Source organism: Choloepus didactylus, chromosome 12 (assembly GCF_015220235.1).
Source record: "Choloepus didactylus isolate mChoDid1 chromosome 12, mChoDid1.pri, whole genome shotgun sequence".
In the NCBI taxonomy this organism is placed as follows: domain Eukaryota; kingdom Metazoa; phylum Chordata; class Mammalia; order Pilosa; family Megalonychidae; genus Choloepus; species Choloepus didactylus.
The window spans coordinates 74,664,281-74,675,053 of NC_051318.1; the positions used below are offsets into that span (position 1 = coordinate 74,664,281).

At 34.2% G+C, this 10,773-nt stretch overlaps 1 long non-coding RNA gene across 1 annotated transcript in view; it reads right to left on the reverse strand.

The window, feature by feature from the left end:
* LOC119506988 overlaps positions 1 to 10,592 on the reverse strand; it is a 271,191-nt gene extending 260,599 nt beyond the window's left edge. The window contains exon 1 of the long non-coding RNA XR_005211086.1: positions 10,405 to 10,592. This is a non-coding gene — a long non-coding RNA (uncharacterized LOC119506988). The remainder of the gene's footprint in view (positions 1 to 10,404) is intronic.
* Between the last annotated feature and the right edge of the window lie 181 nt (positions 10,593 to 10,773).

Consider the following 10,773-nt stretch of genomic DNA (forward strand, 5'->3'; position numbering starts at 1 on the left):
TTTTTCTAGAATTAATTAGAACTTATTTTTTCCCTAAGTAGTGTAGGCTAAAAATAATAGTTCATTTCACAAGACTTATTCTTAGCTTATCCATACTGTGTCACTTACTAAAGAAAAGGAATGTTTAGGGATATTTTTCTTAAACTTTTAGAACACCCAAATTCAAAATTCACATCCCTTTCAAACATGTCTGTGATGTTGGAAGTAATAAGAGTTTATCCTACAAAACTCCTTATATTTTTAATTTCAAATAAAGTATCATAATTCTAAAATTACATAAATATTAATTCTAAGATTAGCTAAATATTGAGTATATCATCACCATAATAATTTTTCCTACATGTAAAGTCCTAAGAACCTATTGCCAATGGAGTAAAATTACTGAGGATCCTAGCACAGATCAGTGCTACATACATACGCAAGGCTGTTTATGGCAGCCCTTGAGGTCAATGGTGAAAGAATCCCAGGATTCTTAAGTTTCTCCAACAACAGTTGTCTTAGTTTGCTAATGCTGCAGAATGCAAAACACCAGAGATGGATAGGCTTTTATAAAACGGGGGTTTATTTCACTACACAGTTACAGTCTTGAGGCCACAAAGCGTCCAAGGTAACACATCAGCAATCGGGTACCTTCACCGGAGGATGGCCAATGGCGTCCAGAAAACCTCTGCTAGCTAGGAAGGCAACTGGCATCTGCTCCAAAGCTCTGGCCTCAAAACGGCTTTCTCCCAGGACACTCCTCTCTAGCAGGCTTGCTCCTCTTCAAAACATCACTCCCAGCTGCACTCAGTTAGTTCCCTCTCTTTGAGTCAGCTCATTTATATAGCTCCACCGATCAAGGCCCACCCCGAATGGGCGGGGCCATGCCTCCATGGGAACATCTCATCAGAATCATTACCCACAGCTAGGTGGGGCACACTCCAAGCAAATCTAACCAACACCAAAACTTCTGCCCCAAACAAGACCACAAAGATAATGGCATTTGGGGGACACAATACACTCAAACCGGCACAACAGTGTATCAAGGTTGTTTGGAATAGCTTTTAATATGTTCTTTTAATTTTGTTCTACACTTCTCTTACATTAGGACTTCATGCATAATTTTGTCTGGCTTCAAAACATAATCATCAGTAAGGATCTGCAGCAATGATTATTTGCTTGAGTATCCATTTTATGATATTTTCTTCATTATAGTGAGAACTGTGGTTTCCAATTAAAATTTTGGAGTGAGGAAAGTATAAAAGTAAATAACTAAAAACTAAAAGTCAGCTTGATTCTATTATTAAACATGTATAAACTGGATTTCTAATCCAAAGCTCATCCTGGGATCTATAACAAAAACTACTGAAAAATATTTTCCTTTCTATGGTTCAAAATAAGTTTCTGAAGTATATTCATAAGTATATTATGAACTCCTTTAAGTCTTTTTTTCTCTATTTCAAAATATACAGAGTGGAAGTTTAAGCTACTCCAGGATTTGGAAAACTAGACAGATTTCACTCTGAATTTTACAATGAAAAAGACCCTGACTAATTTCAAATCATGATATTTTTGAAAAACTACTCAAGATTTGAGATCACAGAGAAACTAATTGGTCCAAAATGCAAGGAGAGCAGAAGATACTGGAACTGTCTTACTGAGGATACACGCAACCATAACCCAGTAGGAAGAATTTAGCTAGAATAACTGAGAAATTAGTGAAAGCCCAGGGTAGGATAGCAGGACAGTGGAAAGACCTTGGGCTGGGTGGGGGATAGGGGACAGAAATTCGAGCATTCTTCTCCCTTCCAGGCTCTTTCTCCGCAAATCCTATTGGGTATTTGGGTAATTCCCCCCTCCACCTACCACAACAAAAACAAAGTCTTTTAAAAGTTCATTGTTATTCAGAATTTGAATGAAAAAACTGCAACCAGAGGAATAGGGAAGAAGGGCAAGAAACTATACTAAAGATTTTTCCTTATCTCCCTAAAAAATACGTAAGTATTGAGGCAAGTGTAACCAACACCGTCACCTTTAAGACACTGGTTAAAACCAATGAATGGGAGATGGATGGTAAAAAATATGAAAAACAAACACTATCTTTTGGGAAGTAGTAGGAATAAATCCTAGTTCTATGACTAAAGCAGAGGTTGGAGCAAAAGCACTGAAAAAGTCACATGTGGAGATGCAGGAACAAGGTGCAGCCTTAAGACTTAGGCTAATAGAAACAGATCACCCCCTTTTACTGCACCTCCAAACCATCAAGATCAAAACAACAAATAACAGTAGAATACTATTGGGAGAAGTACAAAAGAGGAAGAAGAGTATGCAAAGAGGCACAGCACAAATGAGGGCCAAAATCTCAGGTTGAAAATACATTGCTCTAGGAAAACAATCTGTACCCTACACATGAAATACTGTTGAAGGAATCCAATGCCTCTGTTACCTTTATGTTAGCAAAAATGCTTCTCAAACCCAGACCAAATTCATACTAGAATATCTTGAAATTCCACACTAAAGTCCTAAGTGAAAGAAAGCTGTATTCATTTCTAGGCTCAGAAACTATTTACCTCAGTCTCAAATATGGAACACAAGAAGACTGACTTTCACACTTATAAGACATGCAGAAAGACTAGAACAAACACACATCAGAGAGATAAAGCAATCATCAGAATCAGACCCAGATATGACAAAGATATTAGAATCTTCTGAAAGAGAATTTTAAATAGCTGAGATTGAATAAAATTTCTAATAGATAAGGCAGAACACATGGAGGATCAAGTGGGCATTGCAGCACAGAGATAGAACCATATGAAAGTATTCTTTGGAAATGCAAGAAATGAAAAACAAACAGAAATAAAGAATGCCTTAGGTATCTAATCTATAGCAAAAGAAAGAATCAGTGGGAGGAAGGAAGGAAGAAAGAAAGGAAGGAAGGAAGGAGGGAGGGAGGGAAAGGAGGAAAGAAGGAAGGAAGAAAGAAAGGAAGGAAGGAAGGAGGGAGGGAGGGAAAGGAGGAAGGAAGGAAGGGAGGAAAAATTAATTACTCTTCCTTACAAAAGAGTTCCAATTAAAAATGTAGAAGAAATAAGACATAGATCACCATTATAACACCAAAAGTAATTGCCACAAGCAAGATCCACCAATGAATTCTGAAATTATTGGAAAATATTTAAACAAAAACAGGAAGTTTGTCTAGTTTCAAAGTATCTCACATGAAATACTTAGCAATTATAAAGAGAAAGTTAATAAAATGACAGTGCAGAATCCCAGCAGATACTATCTTAACCAAGGGTTCAAGGTTACCACTACCAATAACACATGTGGCATCATGTACACCCCATTGTGTTGTGGAGATCACCCACTTTCCTTGACTCTTGGCACTTTTCTCCATCTTCAAAGCCAGCAAAATCACATCTTTCTAATCTTCTGTCTTCGTATCTCTCTCTTACCACAACCAGGAAAGTTTCTCTACTTTTAAGGATCCATGTGAATAGATTAGCCTCACTCAGGTAGCCAAGAATAATCTCTCCATCTTAGGGTCTATATTCTTAATCACATCTACAAAATTAACCTAATGCCAGATAAAATAATATTCACAGGCTCTTGGGATTAGGGCACAGATATCTGGAGAGAGGAGGCATTATTCTTCCTGTCATATGGACTTGGGAAATAAATCAATATGGGATTCTAGATTGGATCCTGGATCAGAACAAGACATTAGTGGTGAAAAGGAACTATATTCTATACTTCAGTTAACAGTACCACACCAATGTTTTGATCACTTTTCTATCACTTTAATGTAAGTTCAAAATTATCTCAAGATAAAAGTTTACAAAGAAATATGTGTAATGGTTTCTTTTGATTACCAGCAGTGGGGCAGTAGATTCAAGAAAGAGGATTAACAGTTAATGGACATGAGGTCTCTTAATGGGATGACTGAAATGTCCTGAAACTTTTAATGGTTATGGTTGCACAACTGGACAATCTACTAAAAAAGTATTGAAGAGTACACTTGAAATCAATGAGCTATATGATATCTATTATATTTTAGAAATTACAGTGTCTAGTTTTTTTTTTTACAAATATCAATTTTTTCAAAACCGTCTTTTAGAAGACTATATATATATATATATATATATATATATATATATATATAATCCCGAGGGTAGCATTTTTGTTTGAGAAATTAAATATTTAGAATGCAGAATAATGAGCTTTACATTACTTATTGTATGATTCATAAAGAAAGGGGGGGATTTCATCTGGTATTGAATCCCTTCAAGAAAATCTTTCTTTGTGAAATCTGTTGAATTTCCCAAAACAAATTAATAACTTCATGCCATAATTTATGTTATTACTACTGCTTTCATCAATAAAGAAATTTCAGAATTATGCAGAAAGTTTAGTAAAATTATATGCTTTAAAAATGGAAGTACTAAATATATTTTTAGAGCAACTTCAGTGACCCCAAGTATTAACAACAACTTAGGAAACAACATTCTTGAATGTAGTTACTATAGATGCAAAATGTCAATAATTGAATATAAACTATTTTTAGTTCTTATTTAAAATGATCAAAGTGATTATCTCTCAGCAAGTATTGTGTGTGATCTCAGTCTTTTACGTAGGTTTTTCATACCTATAATAGCTTATATATATTTAAAATTGTTTTCTATCTATAAATCCTAAATTGAAAACAATTGTAAGAAACAATTGTAAGAAAACAATTAAAAATCCCAAAGCTTCTTGGTGAAAAATTATGTGCATTATATCAGCTACCAATATGTGACTACTTTTGTTCTCTTTTTAACTTTGAAAATAACCTCTTTATAAAACAATTTGAATGATAGCTTTCAATTTCTAAAAAAAAAAAAAATTCACTGCTAAACAGAGCTTTATTTGGGATTATAGTGATTGATTCTATGCATCTTTAGTATAGTGAATACTTCCTTAATATTTGAATCTATGAGAGGCATATAACATATTGTTTAAGATGAGGGTCTTGAGTGTCATTAAATAGGCTAAAATCCTAGCCTTACCACCACCACACCCCTTAGTTGCTTGGCCTTATTCAACTTATTTAAATTTCTCTCATTCAGTTTCCTCATCAGCACAAAACATGTTCATCTTTAATAATTAATGAATTGAAATAATTAACTGCAAATATTATTCTAAATATATTAAAACTCTTACTAGTAATTCTCAATGTAAGTCATTTGTATCTTTAGAAGATCTCTAATAAAGCAATCAAAATGTTTTCCAGAACTCATTTGGTTGTTTAAAATATCAGTTAAATTAACTTGTCTACAATATAAGAGAATTGTGTATAATAATAAATTTATTAGAATCTCCACAATAAGGATGCTTTTTCACATTCATACCTGGTAATCAGTCACAATTAATCTGCATAGTGAATTCTGGTACAATGCTCAAACTGGTGTTGTACGATTTGATGTTTTATCAGATAGTAATCAAATGTGACCTCAATCAAGGGCTCTCAATTCAATAAAAATAAATTTTGACTAAAGGTTAAAGACAAAATATGTACAATATAGATTATATATGGTTATTTTATCCTAATATTTAAATATTTGGAAGAGAAAAAGAATTGTGCTTGCTCAGCTCTTGAACTTTTACAAACTTGCTTCATAATATTATAAATTGACTACTTTCCTAAAATATTACCCTTGGTAATTGAAGAGTGTTGTAAGTCTTTGCAGGTACCTCCTTCCATGCTTGATGTGAGCATTGTTATGGTGGCCTTCGGTCAAATGGCATCTAAGAATACAAATATAGTAAAGAATGCCTATCTTGCCACTTAAAAAAATGGTATTTTAGCATTTTTTTAAAACAGATAAAGGTTGAATACCACCAAATATGCAACTTAGACTTGATTGATTTTATATGTGTGTGAAAATTATATTTCTTGAAAGTAGGATAAAATAACAAAATGAGTTGAAAAATCACAAGCAATGGAAGATTATATTTCTTAAGATGTAGAAATATTGCAAATGAATATGTAAATATATTCTGACCAACAAATTCAAGACTGGACACTATTCATCCCAAGTTTGCCTTTCTTTCTTACTTTTATTTTCAGCATTTATAATACATTAAATATCACTTTAAAATACTGAAGTAAACTTTTCATATTCTGTAAATAACACAAGAGTTTTTGTCTTTAAATCAAGAAAATGCATTGTCTTCTGTTTAATAAAGATAAAATTGCCTTAAAACAAGAAAAATATAACTATAATTCTCATTAAAATTTTTCCTTTTAGAACTGTGTCTGCATATCCTCTTGCCTTAATTTAAGAGATATGACTAAAATTATTTACATTCATGCCAAAAATTGTAAAGGAGCTGAGATTTTATACTACTTGAAAGCTACAAATTTAGCTTGCTGTTTCTTGGATTCTACTTATAAGACAAAACTCATAGGCTAGAGACAAAGGACTTATTACCGACATGCTGCTGCTCACACATCTTGCTGTCCTGTGCGTTGTTTCTCCTTGACCACATGTGCCATTGGGGCAAAAATATATGAACCCAGATGGATGGCTGCACATGCAGCAGGTTAGCTTATAGAAAAGGAACTATGAGCTCAGGAACTTGAATCTCTTATATTGGGCAATAAATATACCTATACTTTCTTCTGGAGGAAGATTTTATCTTTATAATATTGGATAATAAGCATCCCTGGACTTAGATCTGAAGAGACGCACTCTATCTTCTAAGATTGTGGGAAGTATAAACATTCTTGAGCAGACAGTCTTGAACAAAGGACAGCCAGTGCCTTGCTTGCAAGATAGACAAAAGATGTGACCCAGTGACATGAGATCCAATGATATTCTCAACCTAATTTTATAATTTCTTGGATTCTAGTCAATTTCCATAAGTACACCACTCTACCGTCATTATGATAAATGTAACTGGAAAAGACTAGGATGAAATTCGTCCAACAACATACATCTAATTCTACTTTCAATAAGATTCCATATGGTAGGCTGAGATCAACATCCAATATTGACATTAACAATGTACCCCTGAGTTCTGGACCTTATCAGCTCTAAACATTCCATAAATCATCAGGGAATTTTTATAACATTAGGAAGATTAATTCATGAGAAATATAATTAAAAATACATATGCAAATATTACCAGAGCCCTGAGGTACTTGAAATAAAAATTGACAGAATTGAAGAGGAAAATAGGCAATTCAATAATAGTACTTAGGAGCTTCAACATCCAACTTTCAATAATCATTAGTAAAACCAGACAGAAATACAAGATAATGGAAGATTTGAACATTATAAACCAGTCAGACCCTAGAAGGCATCTACAGAGCATTCTGTCCAAAAAAATCTGAATTTATATTCTTCTCAAGTGAACATAGAACATTCTCCAGGATAGTCCAAAGGCTAAATCATAAAGCAAGCCCTAATAAACTTAAAATGTTTGAAGTCTTATGCAGTATTGTCAAGCCAAAATAGAATGAAATTAGCAATCATTAACAGAAAGAAATTTGAGAAATTCACAAATACCATGAAATTAACAACTCACACATCAACAAACAATGATCAAAGAAGAATCAAAAGGGAAATTATAATGTACTTTGAGATGACTGAAAATGAATACACAGCATACCAAAACTTTGGTCTGCAGCTAAAGCAGTGCTTAGAGGTAAATTTGTATCTGTAAATGCATACATTAAAAACTATATATCTCAAAGTAATAACCTGACTTTGTACCTTAATACACTATAAAAAGAAGAGAAAATAAACTCTAAAATAAAGAAAAGGAAAGAAATAAAGATTAGAGTGTAAATTAATGAAATAGTGAATAGAAAATCAATAGAGAAAAATCAACAAAACTAAAATTTGATATTATGAAAAGGTCAACAAAACTGACAATTCCTTACCCATATTAATCAAGAAAAGATACAGAAAACTCAAATTACTAAAATCAGGAATGAAATAGGTGTCATCACTTCTGACTTACAGAAATAAAAATGGTTAAAAATGAATATTATACACAAGTATATAATCAACAATGTGGATAATCAAATTCCTAGAAAGAGAAAAAAACTGCTGGAAGAGACAATACTAAATCTGAATAGACTTATCACCAGTGATTAAATTAGTAATCTAAAAAATTCCCGATTCATACGGATTGCATTACTGGCGAAATTTACCAGACTTAGGAAAAAACAATACCAGTTATTCACAAATCCTTCCAAAGGAACAGAAAAGGAGAGAATACTTCCAAACTCATTTTATGAGGCCAGTATAATCCTGATACTACCACCAGATAAGGACATCACAAAGAAAGAAAGATGCAAACCAATGTATCTAATAAAGATACCAAGTCCTCAAAAAGACACTAACAAGCAAATGTAGCAATGGATGGGAAGGTTTGTAAAACATGGCCAATTGGGAATTATCCCAAGAATGCAAGATTGGTTCAACATCCCAAAATTAATTTATCAATACATTGTATCAATAGAATAAAGTACAAAACCACATAAGCATCTCAATAGATCCAGAAAAAAAGCTTTTGACATTAGCCAATACCTTTCCTAATAGAACACTCAACAATCTAGGTGTCATAACTAGAAAAACTTGTGTCTGCTGCCTTGGCATCATCTCACTTTGGCTAAGCCACTTGCCTCAACACTGACTTTTGGCCTTGTTAATGAACAGCTTTCCATCCTTGGTGCATAAACTCCCCCAGAGCTCAAACCTACATATGCAGCCACCACCCTCACTACCAACATTCCTCACCCAAAACCCACACCTGGCCCTACATGATAAGCTAACCATTCTCACCATCCACAGACCCCAAGGCCCTTCTCCTCTTTGTGCATATATGCTTAAACTAACCAACCTTCGAGTCCCATGGGGATACTCCTAACCTCACACCCGAACCACAATAAAGTAAGGCCATGGGTCCCTCTAGTTCTGCTTGTATGCTCCCCACCTGCTAGATGAGCCATCCAAGCCAGCTGCACTTCCCATTGACCCTCATAGTACCCCTCTCTCTCTGGAACTTGTGAGTAACAAACTATCTTTTCATAGTCTTGGTTTCCTATTGTGTCATAGCTGACCTCCATCTGAACCCAAATTTAAAATTCAATGTAACTAATTCAAAACACTAGGAATAAAGAAAACTTCTTCAATATGATAAAGGACATCAAGGAAAAACTCACAGCTAACATCACAGTTAATGTTGAAAGACTGAATGCTTCCTCCATAACATCAGGAACAAGACAAGGATATCCTCTCTCACCACTTACTCAAAATTCTACTGGAAGTTCTAGCTAGGGAGAATAGACACTAGAAATAAATAAATGGCATCCAGATTGGAAAAAAGTAAAATATTCTTTATTTGCAGATGACACAATCCTGGATACAGAATTTCCTAAAGAACTACTAAAACTATTAGATTTAATAGATGAGTTTAGTATTGTTTCAGAATACAAGATCAATATCAAAACTCGATATTATATCTATACCTCACATTAACAATGAAAACCTGAAAATAAAATTGAGGAAACAATTTCATTCACAAAAGCATAAGAAAGCATAAAACACAGGAATAGATTTAGCCAAAAATTGCAAGACTTGTGTGCTTAAGTAAATAAAGCAACATTGAAAGAAATTAAATACCTAAGTAGGAAAAAAGCAAACATCTTCACTTATTGAAGTCTTAATATAGTTGAGATGGCAATATTCCTTAAGTTAATTGATATACTCCACACAAACCATATAAAAATCCTAGCTGGCTTTTTTGCAGAAAATGTCAAGCTAATCCTAAAAGTAGTATGGAAATGAATAGGCTCCAGGATAGCTAAAATCTTGCAAAATACCAATAGTTGCAGTACTCATACTTCCTCTTTTGAAAATTTACTGCAAAGCTACAGTAATCAAGACATTGTGATATGAACATAAAGATAGACATACAGATCAATAAAACAGAATTGAGATTCTAGAAATTAACCCTCACATTTCTGGTCAATTGATTTTGGGCAAAGTGCCAAGACAATTCAATAGGAAAAAAACAGTCTTTTCAACAAATGCTGTTGGGACAACTGGTTATCCACATGCAAAAGAATAATGTTGTTGCCTTTTCTTACACCACAGACAAAAATTATTGCAAAATGATCATAGGCCTAAATGTAAGATATAGAAATACAAAATTCTTCGCAGGATATATACTATATAGTAGTAAATCTTTATGACCTTGAGTTAGACAAATTCTTCTTATCCATGGCACCCAAAGCACAAGCAACAAAAGAGAAAATGGATAAATCAAACTTCATCAAAATAAAAACCTTCTGTGAAGCAATTTTCTATATGATGTGCTGTGGGAACACAGGCTCAGGCCCAGTAGATTCACAGCAAATGATAGTTCATTACTTACACATCACAAATTGTCCAAAAGAGCATGAAAAAAGATCCCACTGTGGCTAGTCCCCTAGGAGGCCAACTGCTCCGGTCAGAGTCAGTGGATGTCAGCTCCTTAAGCCCTGCTTTGGAGAGGAGGGACCAATTTTGGCTGAGCCCCCATGGAAGCCAACTGCTCAGCAGCTCCACATGCCTCATTCTGCATCAGAGATGAAGGACACCTGTACTTCCTGAGAGCTGGGCTTTTATACATTCCAGGGGGTGGGGCCTTGCCAATTATCACCCTTTGCACCCTGGCAAGCAGCTGAGGCTAGTTAAGATTTACCTGCAAGCAAACAGTCAAGAGGGAAAAAGGGAGGTGGGGTAGGTGAGGTCTGTAAGATGA